Source organism: Engraulis encrasicolus, chromosome 16 (genome assembly GCF_034702125.1).
Source record: "Engraulis encrasicolus isolate BLACKSEA-1 chromosome 16, IST_EnEncr_1.0, whole genome shotgun sequence".
Classification (NCBI taxonomy): domain Eukaryota; kingdom Metazoa; phylum Chordata; class Actinopteri; order Clupeiformes; family Engraulidae; genus Engraulis; species Engraulis encrasicolus.
In genome coordinates, this window is record NC_085872.1 from 31,684,296 (window position 1) to 31,692,050 (window position 7,755).

Genomic DNA, 7,755 nt, shown 5'->3' on the forward strand with positions numbered 1-7,755 from the left:
GTCGACTCAGGGGAGCTATCGAGCGAAGAAGATATCCTTCTTGGGGAGCAGGTGGGCGATGCTGACTTGGGTGTCCCAGCAGAGCCCCATGCACCCCAGGGTGGCACCTCAGGAGGAAACGAAGGGCAGCGTCGGACTTCGCAGGCTTCCCCCGGCAGTTCGGCCGTTCAGCCACCCGGTCGTGGCACTAGCAGCAGCGAGGTGCCCCCACGCCGGACTTTCCGGTCTAACGCGGGACAACACTCTAATCCCCATCGGCTGCCTGGTGGGGCGACTTCAAACTCTTGATGGAATTTTGGATCTGGGAGTGGGGGGGGAAAGCGTACCTGCATCGTCGGGCCGACGATTCAACATGTGGGGGGTAGATTGTAATGGAGCGCTGCTCCTTTAAGGGAGGTCTGACGCTGCGGCACACGTCACCACGCCGCTCGTAGAGGCTTATGGGAAGTCTCTTCATAAACACTGCCAGTGGCTAGTATTCGGTAAGCCTGCAAAGTTCTCCTTTGCGCGTTTCATCGCCACCGGCGAATGCTGTGGTTGCTTCTCCCCTCGCCGTCGAGAGGAGTGCGGTGTCCAGTTCAGATCTAGGAGATGTGGACCATTTCTTGTCCTCGTGAGTATGTGGACCATTTCTTGTCGCTGTTTATGTGCTAGCCAGCAGCTAGTGGCTAACTTCGCGTCTGCTGTTCTATAGGTTGTGATTCCAACTTGGCGTCTCTTACTTGGCTAGAGTGATCTCTTGCTTCTCCACTGGCAAGGACTTCGGTGGACAATACCAACGGTTACCTTGCGCATTTCCCGTCTCCTGCACGCCGGTATGTATTATAGTGGGTTAGCTTGTGCCTTTACCCAGCCCTGACTGTTTGTTTTCGTACCATGGTTGCTAACGACGGCCATTATTATGGTTTCAGCGTGTGGTCGCTACCGGCGCCTCGGCCGTGTACCTCTGTATTGGCACTCCGACTGTGAGAATCGCGCATCGGTGCACCCTCATCTCCGGGTAAGGTAACCTCTCGGCAGCAGAATCGTGTGATAGTGGGTGTCCTGCTAGCTTGGCTAACGCTCTCCTCCTCCCTCGCAGGTTGTATCCGTGTGGCCGTGGTCAGACACACCACGCGTTTAGGTGCACGAGCGGCGACTTTTAGCCCCGGTTGTGTGGTGCCTCTGGAAGCCGGGAACCCGTATCTCGGCTGCTGCTCCGGCCTCGGGAAATTGGACATTCGTGCGTGTGTGTGCGTTGGCGCGCTTTAGTTCAGTGTGTGTGTGTGTGTGTGTGTGTGTATGCGTGTGGGCGCTCGGCTCGGTGTGAGCTAGTGTGTGAGCCATTCCACAGTGTGTGTGTGCGTGTGTGTGTGTGGGTGACGAGTGAGTGTGGGGATACCTAGGGGACTGCACTGAGCTGAGCCTCTGGGGTTGGTTTACCTCATGTTTTGATTTTCGTTTACTTTCGTTTGCTGTGCCTAATTTCCTTTTTTTCATTATTTCATCCAATTATCTAATTTCTTATTTAACTGCATGTATTTACTGGATTTTGATTTATTTTGCATGGTTTGCTGATTTCTTGTTGTTTCTGTTTGCCGTGAATTATTTCTGTTTGTTGTGAACTATTTCTTTACTTTTTCTTTTGTTAATCCTGAGGTGTGCCATTCGCCCTATTGTGTTAGCCGTGCCAGCCCCTAGTGGCAAAGTCTGCCAACCTGAGTGTGGGTTCTAAGGCCTTAGGCCTACCAGGTGTGTTGTCTATTGTGAATTAGTGAACATACTTTGGGGCCGGTGTTTACAGATCCGCGGGTGTGGTGGCAGCACACCCACCCCTGCACTTTACTGTTACCGTGAACATACTTTGGGGCAAGTGTTTATCTATCTGCGGGTGATTGCGACAGCACACCCACCCCACTGCACTTTGTGAATTGTGAGTACCTTTTTATATTTTATTACAAAGAGTGAGAGAAATATATTTTTATAACGCAAAGAATAATAAAGATTTGAATTATTAATTGTCACCACTGTCTCTGCCTCCATTGTGCACGAACCTGTGTTTGCCTGGTAATCTACTGTGCGGGTACATTGTGTGTTGGTCCGGGGTATCTGTAAATACCCCTAATTCATTTCCTCCGGGGGCTCCACCCCCGGGGGTGGCGTAGTCGAACTACTTCCTGTAACGGTCTCGCCCACTACACATTCATCAGGTATCCGAAAGCCAAACACGAGTGGAGGGTGCCATCTTCTAGCTAGCATTACAACGAAGATAAACCTGGTGGTGGCTACTGGCAGACGACTGTGAACCAAATCTCCACCATTATTTGTTGGAGACACTTACTCAGGTATGTAGGAAATGTTTGGAGGGTTGCCAATGCCTTTAACTTTACAAAACGTATGAGCTAGCCTGCTTGCTAACGTCAGACTATTTGAATTGTCTAGTTATTTTATGGGTACGAAGCTACAGTAAACAATCACATGATCTAATTAAATGGGAACAGGTGTAATTACTGTAAGCTTGCCATCTTTCCTTATGTGACAGAATCAAATCTTTCTTGGCTAACCAAGAGTTAGCAATTTTACTGAGATGGCAAGCTTGCACTGAGTATGAATTGTCAATGTTTGTTATCAGTGTATAGTTATCAGTTGCTACGCATTACAAAAGTAATTAATTACTGTAGTGCATTACTATTTTGCAGTATGTTAATGTCAGGCATTACAGGGCAAAAATCTGTAACATTTACTTATTTACAATGCTAAATAACTTCAGTTACAATGCATTACAATGACCTGGATATAGTGGTATTCAGTGTGGTGGGTCAGAAAGAGATCTATCCATGAACCTGGTAGTTCTTAGTCTGCATGCTGTCAAAAACACTCCTGGATGAGAGTTGAAAGTCATGACTCATGAAATTCATTTACACCATAATAAATCGCCAGACCCATATTTAGGCCTACAGTTAGCCTATTTTTTGCGAAAGTAACTTAAGTAATGCAAAAGTAATGCCTTGCATTTTTAAATATAGTATTGTTGTAATGCATTAACTGCCCAACACTGTTTATTATGCAGGTGACCAGAAAATACCCTGACCTTGCTCACAGCGCCTTGGTCCAGTGACACCTGTCAAGAAAGTAGCAGACAAACTGGGCCCATATCCTGGAGTAGATTATGGAGCAGCAGCACCCAGACCCAAAACAAAGGTACATTCCCCTCACTCCAACTAGCATACAGTTAAGCCTACACTGCAGTTCACTTTACAAAAATGTCACATCCATGGAACTCCGATACACTTGTGATGTTGCACTAAAATAATTCTGAAAAAGACCTTTCTCCCCCCTGCTCTCACAGTTTTGATGAAGGGGAAGATGTATGAAAATGTTCCCTTGTTTGGCTAGTGACACATTTTTCAGAGTGAGACGGATAAACATAGCATAACTAAGCAAGATCACAAGCATCTATGTTACTTTATATTAGCCTACCTGTAGTTTCTGTATCATTAAGTGCCTGTGCTACAGTACTTCAAATTACCTTCATTTATCAAGTGATTCAATGTGTTTTCCTTCACATTTTCTTTTCCCAATATCAATGGCCTAGCTCAGATGGGGAACCTATGAAAGCATTCCAATATGAGACCTTGCGTCCTCCACTTGTGCTTGTGACCTCGCTTCGCCTCCTGGCCCCTCCTCAGTGGAGAAAACAAACTTTCCAGCCGTCAGCCTTGCCAAAACAATTTTTGGGGCACTGTTTTTCATTCACCATCCCAATTGCAAATGATAAAATGACATTTGAAATGTGATTTTGAAAGATATTGAAATATAATGCTGTTGTCAGTGATGTCATCATGACGAATCACTTCCTGGTACGAGGCCACAAGCACAAGTGGAGGACACAGGTCACATATTGGAACGCAAGCCATGTCTTAAGGGCCGTTTGCACTCAAGGTTGTTTTATCGGGCCCCCGATGTAATTTTAATGTTGTGCAGCTTGACATGAAATATGACATATTTTGTAATGGTATCTTAGAAAATACATTTGAAATACAATTAAGCTAAATTCAGGGGCGGACCCCTCGAAAGAAAAAGGTTCCCCACCCCTGGCCTAGGCAGTATGTATCAACCTAAAATTCCTGTAACTCTCTGCAGAACTGCAGGAGATGACACTGGAGGACCAGGTCTGGTCTGCTAGAGTAGTGGAACAGGCATGGTGTCCCATCTCCAGCAGGAACACCTAGGATACCTGTGGGAACTGCTCAGACATGCCGACCAGGAGAGGAAGTGCTGCGGTCCGGACCCACCAGCTCACTTTTTTAAACAAAGTCATTACTTGTAAATAAATGTAAAGCTTACACATTCAATTGGTTTAGGCACAGAGTTTTACGGGTTTTTTTTTTTTTTTACATGTTTCAGTATGTCAAGTGCAAATTCTTACTTTGTTTAGTAATACAAATTAAAAAAAAACTGAAAACAGAGTCAGCACTGTATTTTCATATCAAGAATAGAAAGATTCTCACAACAACAAAGTTAAAAGTAACATTAAAGGGACACTGTGCAGGAAATGGTCAAAAAAAGGTACTGCAACTATGCTGCTTACTGAAATTGGGCTGCCTATTGCCAAATTTGATTTTAACATGAAAGTTTAAGTATTAAACAAGTACTTTTGAGTATGGTCCAAGTACAGTCATTTTTGGAAATTCAAAATGGCGGACAATGGAGAAGATCCCCCTTTTCATGTTTGAAAAGTGCAATTTTTCCAGTCATAATGAATACTTAATTTGATGCTGGTGGTAAGTATTCATGAAAAAGTTAACATTAGTGAATGGGCAGCATGAATTCTGGAAATAAACAACTAAAAATCTCACACAGTGTCCCTCTAAAGAAATGTACATGTTTGTCACTACAGCCCAATAAGCATATTTATTGTCTTCAGGATGTAGGTGGTCATGAGGTGCAGCCATCATGGTCTATCAGCAGCTGCTTGGAACCCCGATCCTGTAGAACGAGAGCACATTTCCAGATGTATGCACATAGTGCTATTACATTATATGGTCAACAATAAGTGTTATTGTAGATGATGGCGCACAAAGTTGCACATGTGAATATAAGCAACTGTCTCACATAACATGAAATCTTAATTGAGAAAAATGGAACCGGTTGAAAAATATTGTGCATCACAGTATAGATTGGATACGGTTTAGGTTTGAGGTACTTTGGTAGACACACAGCTGTCCAAATATTCTTCATTTTGGTTCTAATTGATGTAATCAACTTCCAGTCAACAAAAAGACATACCGGTATGTAAGTCAAGTAAGATCTAACACATCAGCTAAAGAAGGCTTTGAGTCAACATACACAACCAACGTACCCTTAAACTAGGAACCTACTGACCTTTGCCCAAGACCTTTGTCTCTTTACTCAGTGCACTTACTGAATTCAAAGATGGCAAAAGTATGAAATCAAAGCACAATTTCAACATGCAACTGTACTGATCATGATACCCTGCACTTGTCAGTACCTAATAATGCAGCATGTGTTCATTCAGCCTTTTTCTAAGATCCTGGGCATTCTAATAAGGACATGGATATGTATACATATTGTAACGACCTGTTGTTTAGGGTTATGTTTGGCTGCACTGTTTTATACTCTTGCTGTGTCAGGAGATAAATAAACCCCCCTGAGGAATATCACCCTCTGTCCTTGTCCCTCTGAGTGCCGTTCTGCTCCAATGTATTTTAAGAGTATATTAACATGCTCCAAATACCATGATATCCTAAGTTATTGTTGTACGGTGTCTATTGATGTTGCATAGCTTGAAAACATGGCATTTTGTGTTGTTTTAGATCTTTGAAAAAGCCCAATAGAATATCATCTCAGAAAGGGCCACACAAAAGTACATGTTGTTAATGTATTTACAAGTTAAGAGTAGCATGAGAAAAACTGCATATTGAAATTGGCAATAGTTGTCTTCCATAAATATAGTAAATAACACACATTGTGGTCGCACAATAGCACATGAGAACTGATACTCACCATCAGAGCTCTAGTTTCTGTTCAGTCTGACGTTCAGATTCATCATCACTGAAAAGAAACAAACGGCAGAAAGATGGAGGAGGAAGTGAGAAAGACACACACAAAACGCACACACCATCGGTGCCAGGTAAACAGTTTTAAAATAAAGACTGTAGGTTATGTTTCACCTGAAATGGCCGACAATAACGGGACAGGCATCAATTTGGGTTTTTGGAAGTTGGTGCAAGCCCTCCTTCATACCTGCACAAATGTAGGCCTACGGTGTTAGATTTAGATATAAAACCAAGATTTCCAGAAGGTAGGCTACTAAATACATCTCTAAAACTATTTTTTTTATAGTCAATACCAAAAGTAGACACTGACTGTGAATAGACAACAGATCTCAGACCATGTCGTACAACTACATTAGTCTCAGTAGCCAACTCGGTGCACGTTGCCACATATGCTAGTGATATTTCGAGTGATTTTTCTCACATCAGCTGGCCACTGTACCGCGGCATTTGAACAAAGTAAAACCGTCTAAGTAGCCGCAAATACAATTTTTGGATTGACAACACATAGAAGTAGTGTTAACAACACTTACTCTGGTGTGGAGTGAGGTGGTCTTCCTCTGTGATGAGTGGCGACGAGTCTGATTTGCCTGATGTTACCGTAGCATAGTTGTCTTCTCAGGAGAGCACACAGCATCTTCTCTGTCACGTTTTAACGCACATTTCACTAGCTTCCCTGGACTTTTTAGACTCCGTATGGGGGGTGATCGTCGGGCAAGCATCTGGTTTTAGCTTAGGCTTATAGCCAATCGCTCCCGGTGAGGTCTTCCATCAGTGGTAGTCGACTAAATCCATTGAGGAGAAAATGCTGGGCACAGCGCCACTTTTAGGAAGCTATCATAGCTAGCTATCTGTACTCCGTCCATGGCATCCTCCCACCTTTTCTCCCCTTCTAGTCCTTTGGAAATACAATTATAGTGACACCACTCCCCTTGTTGCCTTTCGATTGGAAATTACATCCGAAAATAGCACAATGTGGCATTTTACTACCAAACCGGCGTCAGTTGCTTATCAAGAGAACAGTATGCTATCGAAGTTTTCAGACTCCTGCAACTACGCTACGTCATCGCCCCCAGAATGCACTGCGCGACGAAAACATCCGTTGGTCACCGAAAAATGTAGTTTTTAAGGGCATGGCAGTATTTTATGATTTTTTTTAAACAAAATATTTTCGTCAAAAATAATAAGTGTGGTCTATCAGCCCATATTCTTCATAGCCGGGGATCCTTTTAAAAGTCCCGTGAAGGGCACAAACATGTATCAAAGGTTCTGGAATTAACACTAACAGTTCCGGGTATGATGTGAATGGAATGTGAGCACAAAAGAAATAAAAGAGAGAGAATAGAGCACGAATGAAACGGCGAGCTTGAATGTTTGTCACTACAAAGATGGCCGTACACTCGTGTACTCAAAGCAATTAGATTCAGCGTGGCTACAGCTGAGCAGCAGTATTAGCTAGCAGAAATGTCCGGACAAAGGAGGCTATTCAATGAACAGTCTATTATCAGTTATGTGCAAAGTTGTACCGGAAAGGTACCAAAAAGTCCGGAGAAATCTACAAGTCTAACACTCAGAGAGAGATAGGGAGAGAGAGATACAAGAGGGAGAGAGAGAGAGAGAGATGTGGGTGTAACGTGTGTGTGTGTGGGTGTGTGTGTCGTGCGTCTTGGCTAGCAGGCCGCTGTTACACAGGGGCTAC

The 7,755-nt window shown here is 43.6% G+C and overlaps 2 long non-coding RNA genes across 2 annotated transcripts; one reads left to right on the plus strand and one right to left on the minus strand.

The window, feature by feature from the left end:
* The first annotated feature begins 2,186 nt into the window (after window positions 1–2,186).
* LOC134466505 (uncharacterized) lies at window positions 2,187–4,201 on the plus strand. The gene is made up of 3 exons (XR_010038315.1): window positions 2,187–2,324; window positions 3,050–3,180; window positions 4,123–4,201. It is a non-coding gene; the product is annotated as an uncharacterized LOC134466505 (long non-coding RNA).
* A 33-nt stretch (window positions 4,202–4,234) lies between these two features.
* LOC134466506 (uncharacterized) lies at window positions 4,235–6,937 on the minus strand. The gene is made up of 4 exons (XR_010038316.1): window positions 6,590–6,937; window positions 6,174–6,246; window positions 6,007–6,054; window positions 4,235–4,968 (listed from the first exon to the last, which is right to left on the minus strand). It is a non-coding gene; the product is annotated as an uncharacterized LOC134466506 (long non-coding RNA).
* Window positions 6,938–7,755: the final 818 nt, after the last annotated feature.